Here is a 10,172-nt window from a genome sequence, read left to right as displayed (position 1 = left end):
CTCCTGACGGCTCCCTTCTCTTGGCCAACTCCTCTGCCCGGCGCACCAGGGCTTCTGCTTCCACCCCGTTTGGCTCTGATGGGAGGCGGTGGTCTCCAGGCTATTCTTACCTCCACCATAGAATGAGCTGGTTCCAGGTAAAATCAGCGGCTTCTTGTGGCCTTACTATGGCATATACCACACAATTTGTGATGCAAGAGTCTTCCTCCTTCTCTAGACTAAGAGCTTCTGTTGGAGGAAGCCAGCTTTGTCACCTCTGTGACCCTCCCACTCCATTTCAGAATTAGGTACACAGGAACTCAGCAAATATTTATTATATGAAATTGAATCCTCAGCCCCTCTAAATGATTCAAGATGTCACTGAAACACCCTTCATCTCTTCCAGAAGGTAGAAGAAGAGGAAATAGCCAATGTTCCTAAAGCGTGAGTGATTAAGTTTAGACCTAGGACACCTTGTTTTTGGTCATCTAAGTTGTTTGAATAAGTCCACATACGTAATTTTGCACTTGGTAGTTTTTGAAAGCATAAGTTTTCAGTCTGAAATGGTTTTGAACTGGTCTAAAGAAGAGGCAGTGGCATGGATGAGATGACCTTTTAAAGTTTTTGAAACGTGTTCAAAAGTGTCGCTTGGCCTTATCGGCAGGCAACATCCTCTAGGAGCTCAGTTTCCAGCCCCACAGACTTCCTCAGAGGACTCGAGTGGCCTGAGCAAGTTCTCCCCCTGAGAACTGCAGGCACTGTCTCCCGGTCCCAAAGTTTATCGCCTCTGCAGGCTCAGGAAGGGCGGCCCCTTGCCTGGCGGGGAGAACAGGCAGAGCTGCAAACCACGGTTCCCCCGAGAGTCCCACGTAAATCCACCATCCAAGGCGCGTTGCTGCCACCACAACCTGAGCGGCGCGGCGGGGAGGAGGTTTACGGCGGCCGTGCCCCGGCCGTAAACTTTATTCCTGCCCATTAGCCCGTCCATGGTCCCTGCTCCTGCTGCCTTTTTCATCTTCTCTGGGAGACCTGTCAGGATCCCCTCTCCAGCTCAGACCCGCCGGGTGGCCTGGCAGAGCCGGGGAAGGGGCTCTACCAGCACCATAACAAGGGCACTGATGGGACACCCGCTGCACCGGGCAGGCCTTACATTGCTCAGTATCCGCTGCGCTAGGAGAACCTAAACAATCTCTCGGCATCCTTGTCTGTGCGCTGGCTCTGGGGCTTCTCTAAACCGACAATAAGTCTATAATTGTAGACAAAAGGAAGTATCTTCGCATTGGAAGACAAGCTGAGGGAAAGGGGGATTGCATGTGTTCAGTTTCACTTCTAGGAGGACCTGTGTTTCTTTCCAGATCATGATTCCTGACTCCATGGGGGAAATATTTAAAAACAGAACGGGAATAAAATAGAGGAAAAAAATACGGTGGCAATATTCTCATCCATGAGAGGATGGTAATACCATCTTCTTCACCTTTGTTTTTTTGGAGGTTACAAGAGAAAATGCACATAAAGAGTTCAACACAGGACTGGCACTTAGAAAGCGAACCGAAAATGCTCCATCGAATTATTCGCTGCTGCACCTGTTAGAGGCGACTTACCGGGAAGTCTGTTGGGCACGTCAGAGGGAGAGGGGAAGGAAGAGGCGGAAGCCGAAATAAGACAAAAGGATGCTCGTCCTTGCTGAGAGTCAGTGGACAGCAGCAAAAGAAGTGCCCACGCTGAGGGCCAGACAAGCCTGGCTTGTCACGGGAATGAAAGGCATGTCTGGAGCCCCCCGCAGAGGGGATGCGCAACGCACGTGGGCTCTCTTCTCTTCCTTCCTTCTTTTTACCTCACGGGCTTGTTTCTCAACAGGAAATTCTTTCTGTCCAAAAGCACTTTGCGATTCATTCATAACTAGGCTCAAGTTCCACCATTAGAGACAGATTCTTTTTAAAACCGTGACTGCCCTGGCTTCCAGCCCCAGTTGTGCTGTTTTTAAGTGTACGGCCCCGGGTGTGTGTGACTTAACCACACGAGGCTTAGACTCCTCTTCTAATGAGGTGGAGACATTGGCATCCATAGCAGAGGATGGTTATGACGATGGTCCAAGCTAACTCAGAAGGACGCTCAGCAAGTAGCTTTGTTGACAGGAGCCCATAAGCATAGCTGGATTGCAGGAGGGGCTGCTAAAACAACTATGTGGGTTCAAATTTTTGCAATTTTTAGTAACAAAGAGAGAACTGTATTGCTTCTTCCAAAATGTTGACGCGTGAGCTACAGAGGGAAGAAGTTGTGCACCCCCCCAAGGAGGAGTACTGGGGCGGAACACATTGAATTGCTCTGTCTCCATTCCCGAAAGTGGTTCGTTGCCTCTTTTGATGAAATGAAACGCATCCCAACTAAACCACAGTACAATGCTACACTCCTCGCTGGCTTGCCTGTTGCTTCTTACTGAATTCTTGGGGAGATACCATACATGGTGCCTCTTGGCTTATTCAGTCCTTTCCTCATCAATACCAACCACACACAGGAGTAGCTTATGGCAGGCATGAACTTCTTCTGAGATGTGTTGACCTCAGGCCCTATCTGACTGGAGCTTACTACAATGCCTCTATTTTATAGACTGAAAAGCCTGAAACTCGCAGAATAGGAATGAGTAGGTCAAAGTGCTAATAGGGAAATAACACAGGAAGACAGTGAATTTCAGCCTATTTTCAAACTGCAGTGGACTTTGTATTTTTTTCAAGTTATGAAAGCAGTTTGCGTTTATTGTCCTAAGATAAGTGACAGGGTTCAATAGAGGGGTAGGTGGAGAGGCCAGCCCTGATGTGAAATGCATGTGCCAACCACAGCACCCACAGAACTGGTCTTACCTTGAAGATTTGATATAATTGCAGAAATTATCTTTACTGTGTTCCTGCTGAATGCAAGGTTTTAAATACTATCTCTTATAAGTAAAATTTGCACAATACTGTGGTTTTCATAGGTGCAGACCAAAAAGGCTTCTTAAAACCTCAACAGAAGGCAAACGGTTCTGTCTAGGATCAGTTATTAAACCCAGTTTGCTCTTACAGACCCCAGGTGCTGACCTGCCCTCTGCTTGGCTCCAATTTCTCCACTTAAACCTCCATTGTTTCTGGTGGTATAGTCTGTCCTTGCGTTTGCCCGTATCCCTGTCAGCTGTCTGCCAACCTGGACCACTGCTCTGGATTCCACACCTCATCTGCTCCTCTTGGTTGACTTCACGTTACTAAAATCTGAACTTGGTTTTCTCCTCTGGTTTCAGGGCAGCTGTGTGCCCTTTCTGTTTTACTGACTGCACTCCTGATTCTGGGGCTTCCCCAGTGGCTCAGCGGTAAAGAATCTTCCTGCAATGCAGGAGACTCAGGAAACGTGGGTTCGATCCCTGGGTTGGGAAGACCCCCTGAAAGAGGAACCGGCAAGCGATCCCAGTATTTTTGCCTGGAGAATCCCATGGACAGAGGAGCCTGATGGGGTACAGCCCATGGGGTCACAAAGAGCTGGACACAGCTGAGCACACACACAACGCCCCCGGTTCAGGCCCCGCCTGGGCCCAGGGCCACGCTTCTGCTCTGGCTCTGGCCCCTGGCCCTCCCTCAGTGGCCCTGCTCTCCTGTGACAGACCAGTGCTACCTGTGCCGGATTCCCTTATACTCCTGCCCGAGCAGCTCAAAGGTTTTGTTATCTTTTATGCCCTGAAATTACACAGAAGCGGTAACCACAAGGAGGTAAGAAAATATGAAAAGAGCATCATCTCCATTTTGCAGAGCACTGGATTAAATTCCAAAGTGATGAGGCAGCTAAGCCAATCAAATCAAGACCCACTTCAAGACAGTGTTCACGCTCCCTGACACTTGTTCTTCTCTCCTGCCTGCCAGCATTCTCAAGATGTGAGAGAGTGATCTTTCTATAACACAGGAGATGAGATGCAAAGCAGAGAACGCCACCTGCCAACTTTTTGCCCATCATGGGGCCTCTGATGTGACCTCAAAGGAAAAGACACAGATCTGTTTCTAAGTAACCAAGGCCAATAAGGGGAGGCTCACTGTGTTACATTGCCTAGGGCCAATGATAACAAAGCGCCACAAACTAGGGAGCTTAGAACCACTGAAATGCACTGTCTCTCAACTCTAGTGACTTAAAGTCTGAAATCAAGGTGTCAAAAGGACCTTATTCCCTCAGAAGCTTGGAGGAAAATCCTTCCTTGCCCCTTCCTAGCTTCTGGTATTACCTGCAATGCTTCATGATTACTGACTTACAGATACAGCAGCCCAATTCACATAGTAGTCTTTCCATGTCTCTGTCTTCAAAAACACCAATTGGGATGGGTTAGGACCTGTCCTACTCCAATATGGCCTCATCTTAACTAATTACATCTGCGATTGCTCTATTTCCAAATAAAGCCCCATTTTGAGTTGTGAGGATGTAGGACTTAAATACATTTCTCTTGTTTTGGGGAGGAGGGGGATGAGCAGAAGATGTATAAAGTTCACCATGTGAAAATCATTCATGTTAAAATAAGTTGAATTCCTTAGCAGGAGTAGGAGAGATGACAAAAGGCGTGGTGACAACAGAACGTGGAAAGATAAACTATCTAAATATGTCGATCAAATCTTTTGGGCTCCTCCTCACATGGAGCAGAGGACCACTGCTATCAGCTTCCTCCCGGGGTCCTGGTAGGAGGATTCTGCTGACAGTGAGGTCTCCCTGTCATGTAGCACAGAGTGGGATGTGCAGCATTTCATTTGTTCTTTTTAGTTCAGTTCAGTCACTTAGTCTTGTCCGACTCTTTGCGATCCCATGGACTGCAGCACATCAGGCTTCCCTGTCCATCACCAACTCCCTGAGCTTACTCAAACTCATGTCCATTGGGTTGGTGATGCCATCCAACTGTCTCATCCTCTGTCGTCCCCTTCTCCCTCTGCCTTCAATCTTTCCCAGCATCAGGGTCTTTTCAAATGAGTCAGTTCTTCACATCAGGTGGCCAAAGTATTGTAGTTTCAACTTCAGCATCAGTCTTTCCAAGGAATACTCAAGACTCATTTCCTTTTGGATGTACTGATTGGACCTCCTTGCTGTTCAAGGGACTCTGAAGAGTCTTCTCCAACACCACAGTTCAAAAGCATCAGTTCTTTGGTGCTCAGCTTTCTTTATGGTCCAATTCTCACATCCATACATGACTACTGGAAAAGCCATAGTTTTGACTAGATGGAGCTTTGTTGGCAAAGTAATGTCTCCGTTTTTTAATATGCTGTCTAGGTTGGTCACACTTTTCTCCCAAGGAGCAAGCGTCTTTTAATTTCATGACTGCAGTCAACATCTGCAGTGATTTTGGAGCCCCCCAAAATAAAGTCTCTCACTGTTTCCATTGTTTCCCCATCTATTTGTTTTTTTGCTTTTGGGCAAAACCATAGATTCAAGTTTGTCTCGATGCTTAACTCATTCTTGTGCTCAAAATTTCCAAGGGCTGGAGACCAAGGCTTGGGTTCAATTTTGGGGCCTCCAACTACTTCAGAATGTAACTTTGAGCATGCCAACAATTCATAGAACCTGAGAGCTGAAAAGGAACTTGAGGTAAGGTCATCTTTTTCTTCCTCAGGACAGGAAATACTCTTATTGCATTCCTGACAGGGGTCTTCTAACTACTATTTGATCTCTTCAAAGATAGAGTGAGCACTGCATCACAGAGTACCCCATGTCCTGGTAGGTTAGCTTTAATTACAGGATAATTCTTTTTGATGCTGAGTCAAATTCTAACCTCTGATTTCAGCTTCTCTCTGGTTAACCTTAGCTCTTGCCTCCAGGGGATGTTTTCCAAAGTGTTCTCTTCAGTTGAAGAGTGCCTGGGGAGCCCCTCACAGATGTCTGTGACAGGTCAGAGATGTCAAACATTCCTACTTCAACCTGAGCATCACTCTCTCTTTTTTCCTGCTCCATTTCTGTTAGATTTTTGTTTGTTGGAATTTCCTGAAGGAAGAAAAAATAACATATAAGAACTATTTTGTTTACTTAAAACATGGTTCTTCAAGTTTTTGAAAGTAGCCATTATTCCCATTTCTCAACCCCTTATTCTCCAGAATAAATTCCCCCAACTCCTTCAATTTGGACTATATTCTGATTTCCAATCCTTCAGATTTTTCCAGTCTGTATAAACATCCTCATCTGGACATGTGTTTTCAGCGTAATAAATATGATGACCCTTGAACAAGAAGGTAGCGCTGGAAGTACATAATTGGTATTCTCATTTGCTTGTGCTTCTGAAATGGAGGTTGTGACATCTTCAGGTCATTTTTTGTCTAAAAAAGTTCTATGATGTTGAATCCCAATCATCTAAGAAGCAATTACAAGAAAGTATTTCCTGGTTATGAAGGTTTTCCTTAATTTGATCCTTATCTCCTCTCATCTATCATAGGGTTGCCAGGAGCAATCTTTCTCACTGATCTCTAATGTGCTTTTTACTCTTGTCAACCTGCCCCAGAATGCTCATTCTTTTTTATTTTTTAATGGTATTTTATTTGGGAGGGAGGTATAGTTGCTTTGCAATGCTGTAGTCATTTCTGCTGTACAATGAAGTGAACTGGTGACCCACCAGGCTCCTCTGTCCATGGGATTTCTCAGGTGAGAATGCTGAACCGGGTTGCCATGCCCTCGTCCAGGGGTTTCTTCCTGATCCAGGGGTCAAACTGGGGTCTCTTAGGTCACCTGCACTGGCAGGCGGGCTCTTTACCACTAGCGCCACCTGGGAAGCCCTCCATAAGTATAACTCACCTTATTCCTCAACCAGTCCTTCTGTAACTAGCACTGAAGCCAAGGACTCTATAACCACATGCCCTAGAGCGAGAGCCCAGGGGCGCTGGCTGCAGCAGACCTGGGAGGCGGGGCGGTGAGCCCCCCCATAGAGCCACTGAACAGACAACCGCAAACTGGAGAACAATTATATCAAAGAAGTTCTTGCGCTGCTGCAATAGTTCAGGCCCCACAACAGATTTCCCCACCTGGGGATCCAGCAAAGGGACTGAGAACCCCATGGGAATTTGACTTTGGAGGCCAGCGGGATTTGACTACAGGACTTCCATGGGACTTTGGAAACAGATTCTTGGAGGGCACAGACAAAATCTTTTGCACACCAGGACCCAGGAGAAAGGAGCAGTGACCCCACAAGAGAGTCAGCCAGACTTGCCTGTGACTGACTGTCCAGGAGGCCTCGGCAGAGGTGTGGGTTAACAGAGGCCTGCCATGGGATCAGAGGCACTGAATACACAAGCTCCAGCATAAGTCCTTTTGCAGGAGGTCCCCATTACCTCCATTGCCCCTACTACTGTTTGGCCTCAGGCCAAACTACAGGGAGGGAACACAGCCCCACCCATCAACAGAAAATGGGATTCAAGATTTACTGAGCATGGCCCTGCCCATCAGAGAAAGACCCAGATTCCCCCACTTGTCCCTCCCATCAGGAAGCTGCCACAAGCCTCGTATCCTTATCTACTAGAGGGCAGACATACTGGAAACCACAATCACACAAAACTAACCAATCTGATCATATGGGCCACAGCCTTGTCTAACTCAATGAAACTATGAGCCATGCCATGCAGGGCCACCCAAGACGGACGGGTCATGGTGGAGAGTTCTGACAAAACGTGGTCCACTGGAGAAGGCAATGGCAAACCACTCAGTATTCTTTCTTGAACCATGAACAGTATGAAAAGGCAAAAAGATAGGACACTGAAAGATGAACTCCCCAGGTTAGTAGGTGTCCAATATGCTACTGGAAAAGAGTGAAGGAATAACTCCAGAAAGAATAAAAGAGATGGAGCCAAAGCAAAAACAACATCCAGTTGTGGCTGTGACTGGTGATGGAAGTAAAGTCCGATGCTGTAGGAACAATACTGCATAGGAACCTGGAATGTTAGGTCCATGAATCAAGGCAAATTGGAAGTGGTCAAACAGGAGATGGCAAGAGTGAACATCAACATTTTAGGAATCAGCAAACTAACATGGACTGGAATGGGTGAATTTAACTCAGATGACCATTATATCTACTGCTGTAAGCAAGAATCCCTTACAAGAAATGGACTAGTCCTCATAGTCAACAAAAGAGTTTGAAATGCAGTCTTGGGTGCAATCTCAAAGGCAACAGGATGATCTCTGTTCATTTCCAAGGTAAACCATTCAAGATCACAGTAATCCAAGTCTATGCCCTGACCACTAATGCCTAAGAAGCTGAAGTTGAACAGTTCTATGAAGACCTACAAGACCTTCTAGAATTAACACCAAAAAACAGTGTCCTTTTCATCATAGGGGGCTGAAATGCAAAAGTAGGAAGTCAAGAGACACCTGGAGTAACAGGTAAGTTGACCTTAGAGTACAAAATGAATCAGGGAAAAGGCTAACAGAGTTTTGCCAAGAGAACGAACTGGTCATAGCAAATACCCTCTTCCAACAACACAAGAGATGACTCTACACATGGACATCACCAGATGGTCAATACTGAAATCAGATTGATTATATTCTTTGCAACCAAAGATGGAGAAGCTCTATACAGTCAGCAAAAACAAGACCAGGAACTGTCTGTGAACTTCTTATTTCAAAATTCAGAATTAAATTGAAGAAAGTAGGGAAAACCGCTAGACCATTCAGATATGACCTAGATCAAATCCCTTATAATTATACAGTGGAAGTGAGAAATAGATTCGAGGCATTAGATCTGATAGATAGAGTGTCTGAAGAACTATGAACAGAGGTTTGTGACATTGTACAGGAGGCAGTGATCAAAACCGTCTCCAAGAAGAAGAAATGCAAAAAGGCAAAATGGTTGCCTGAGCACTCCTTACAAATAGCTTAGGAAAGAAGAGAAGAGAAAGGCAAAGAAGAAAAGGAAAGATATACCCAATTGAATGCAGAGTTCCAAAGAATATCAAGGAGAAATAAGAAAGCCATCCTCAGTGATCAATGCTAAAGAAAGAGAGGAAAACAATAGAATGGGAAAGACTCTTCCAGAAAATTAAAGATACCAAGGGAACATTTCATGCAAAGATGGGCACAATAAAGGACAGAAGTGGTATGGACCTAACAGAAGCAGAAGACATTAAGAAGAGATGGCAAAAATACACAGAAGAACTGTACAAAAAAGATCTTAATGACCCAGATAACCACAATAGTGTGATCACTCACCTAGAGCCAGACATCTTGGAGTATGAAGTCAGGTGGGTCTTAGGAAGCATCACCATGCACAAAGCTAGTGGAGGTGATGGAATTCCAGTTTAGCTATTTCAAATCCTAAAATATGATACTATTAAAGTGTTACACTCAATATGCCAGCAAATTTGGAAAACTCACCAATGGCCACAGGACTGGAAAAGGTCAGTTGTCATTCCAATCCCAAAGAAAGGCAGTACCAAAGAATGTTCAAACTACTGCACAATTGGACTCATGTTACACACTAGCAAAGTAATGCTCAAAATTGCCCAAGTGAGGCTTCAACAGTGCATGAATTGAGAACTTCCAGATGTTCAAGCTGGATTCAGAAAAGGAAGAAGAACCAGAGATCAAATTGCCAACATCTGTTGAACCATAGAAAAAACAAAAGAGTACTAGAAAAATATTTATTTCTGCTTCATTGACTATGTTAAATTCTTTGACTGTATGGATCACAGCAAACTGTGGAAAACTCTTAAAGAAATGGGAATACTAGACCACCTTACCTGCCTCCTGAGAAATCTGTATGGAGATCAAGAAGCAACAGTTAGAACCAGACATGGAACAATGGGCTGGTTCCAAATGGGGAAAGGAGTACCTCAAGGCTGTATATTGTCATCCTGCTTATTTAACTTATACACAGAGTACATTATACAAAATGCCAAACTGGATGAATCATAAACTGGAATCAAGATTGCAGGGAGAAATGTCAATAACCTCAGATATGCAGATGACACCACCTTTATGGCAGAAAGCAAAGAGGAACTAAAGAGCCTCTTAATGAAAGTGAAAGATGAGAGTGAAAAAACTGGCTTAAAACATAACATTTGAAAAACTAAGATCATGGCATCCATTCCCATCACTTCATGGCAAATAGAAGGGGAAACAGTGGAAACAGTGACAGACTTTATTTTTGGGGGCTCCAAAATCACTGCAGATGGTGACTGCAGCCATGAAACTAAAGAAATGCTTGCTCCTTGGAAGAAAAGCTA

Source organism: Muntiacus reevesi, chromosome 5 (assembly GCF_963930625.1).
Source record: "Muntiacus reevesi chromosome 5, mMunRee1.1, whole genome shotgun sequence".
Taxonomy (NCBI): Eukaryota; Metazoa; Chordata; class Mammalia; order Artiodactyla; family Cervidae; genus Muntiacus; species Muntiacus reevesi.
This window is presented reverse-complemented; position numbering follows the sequence as displayed.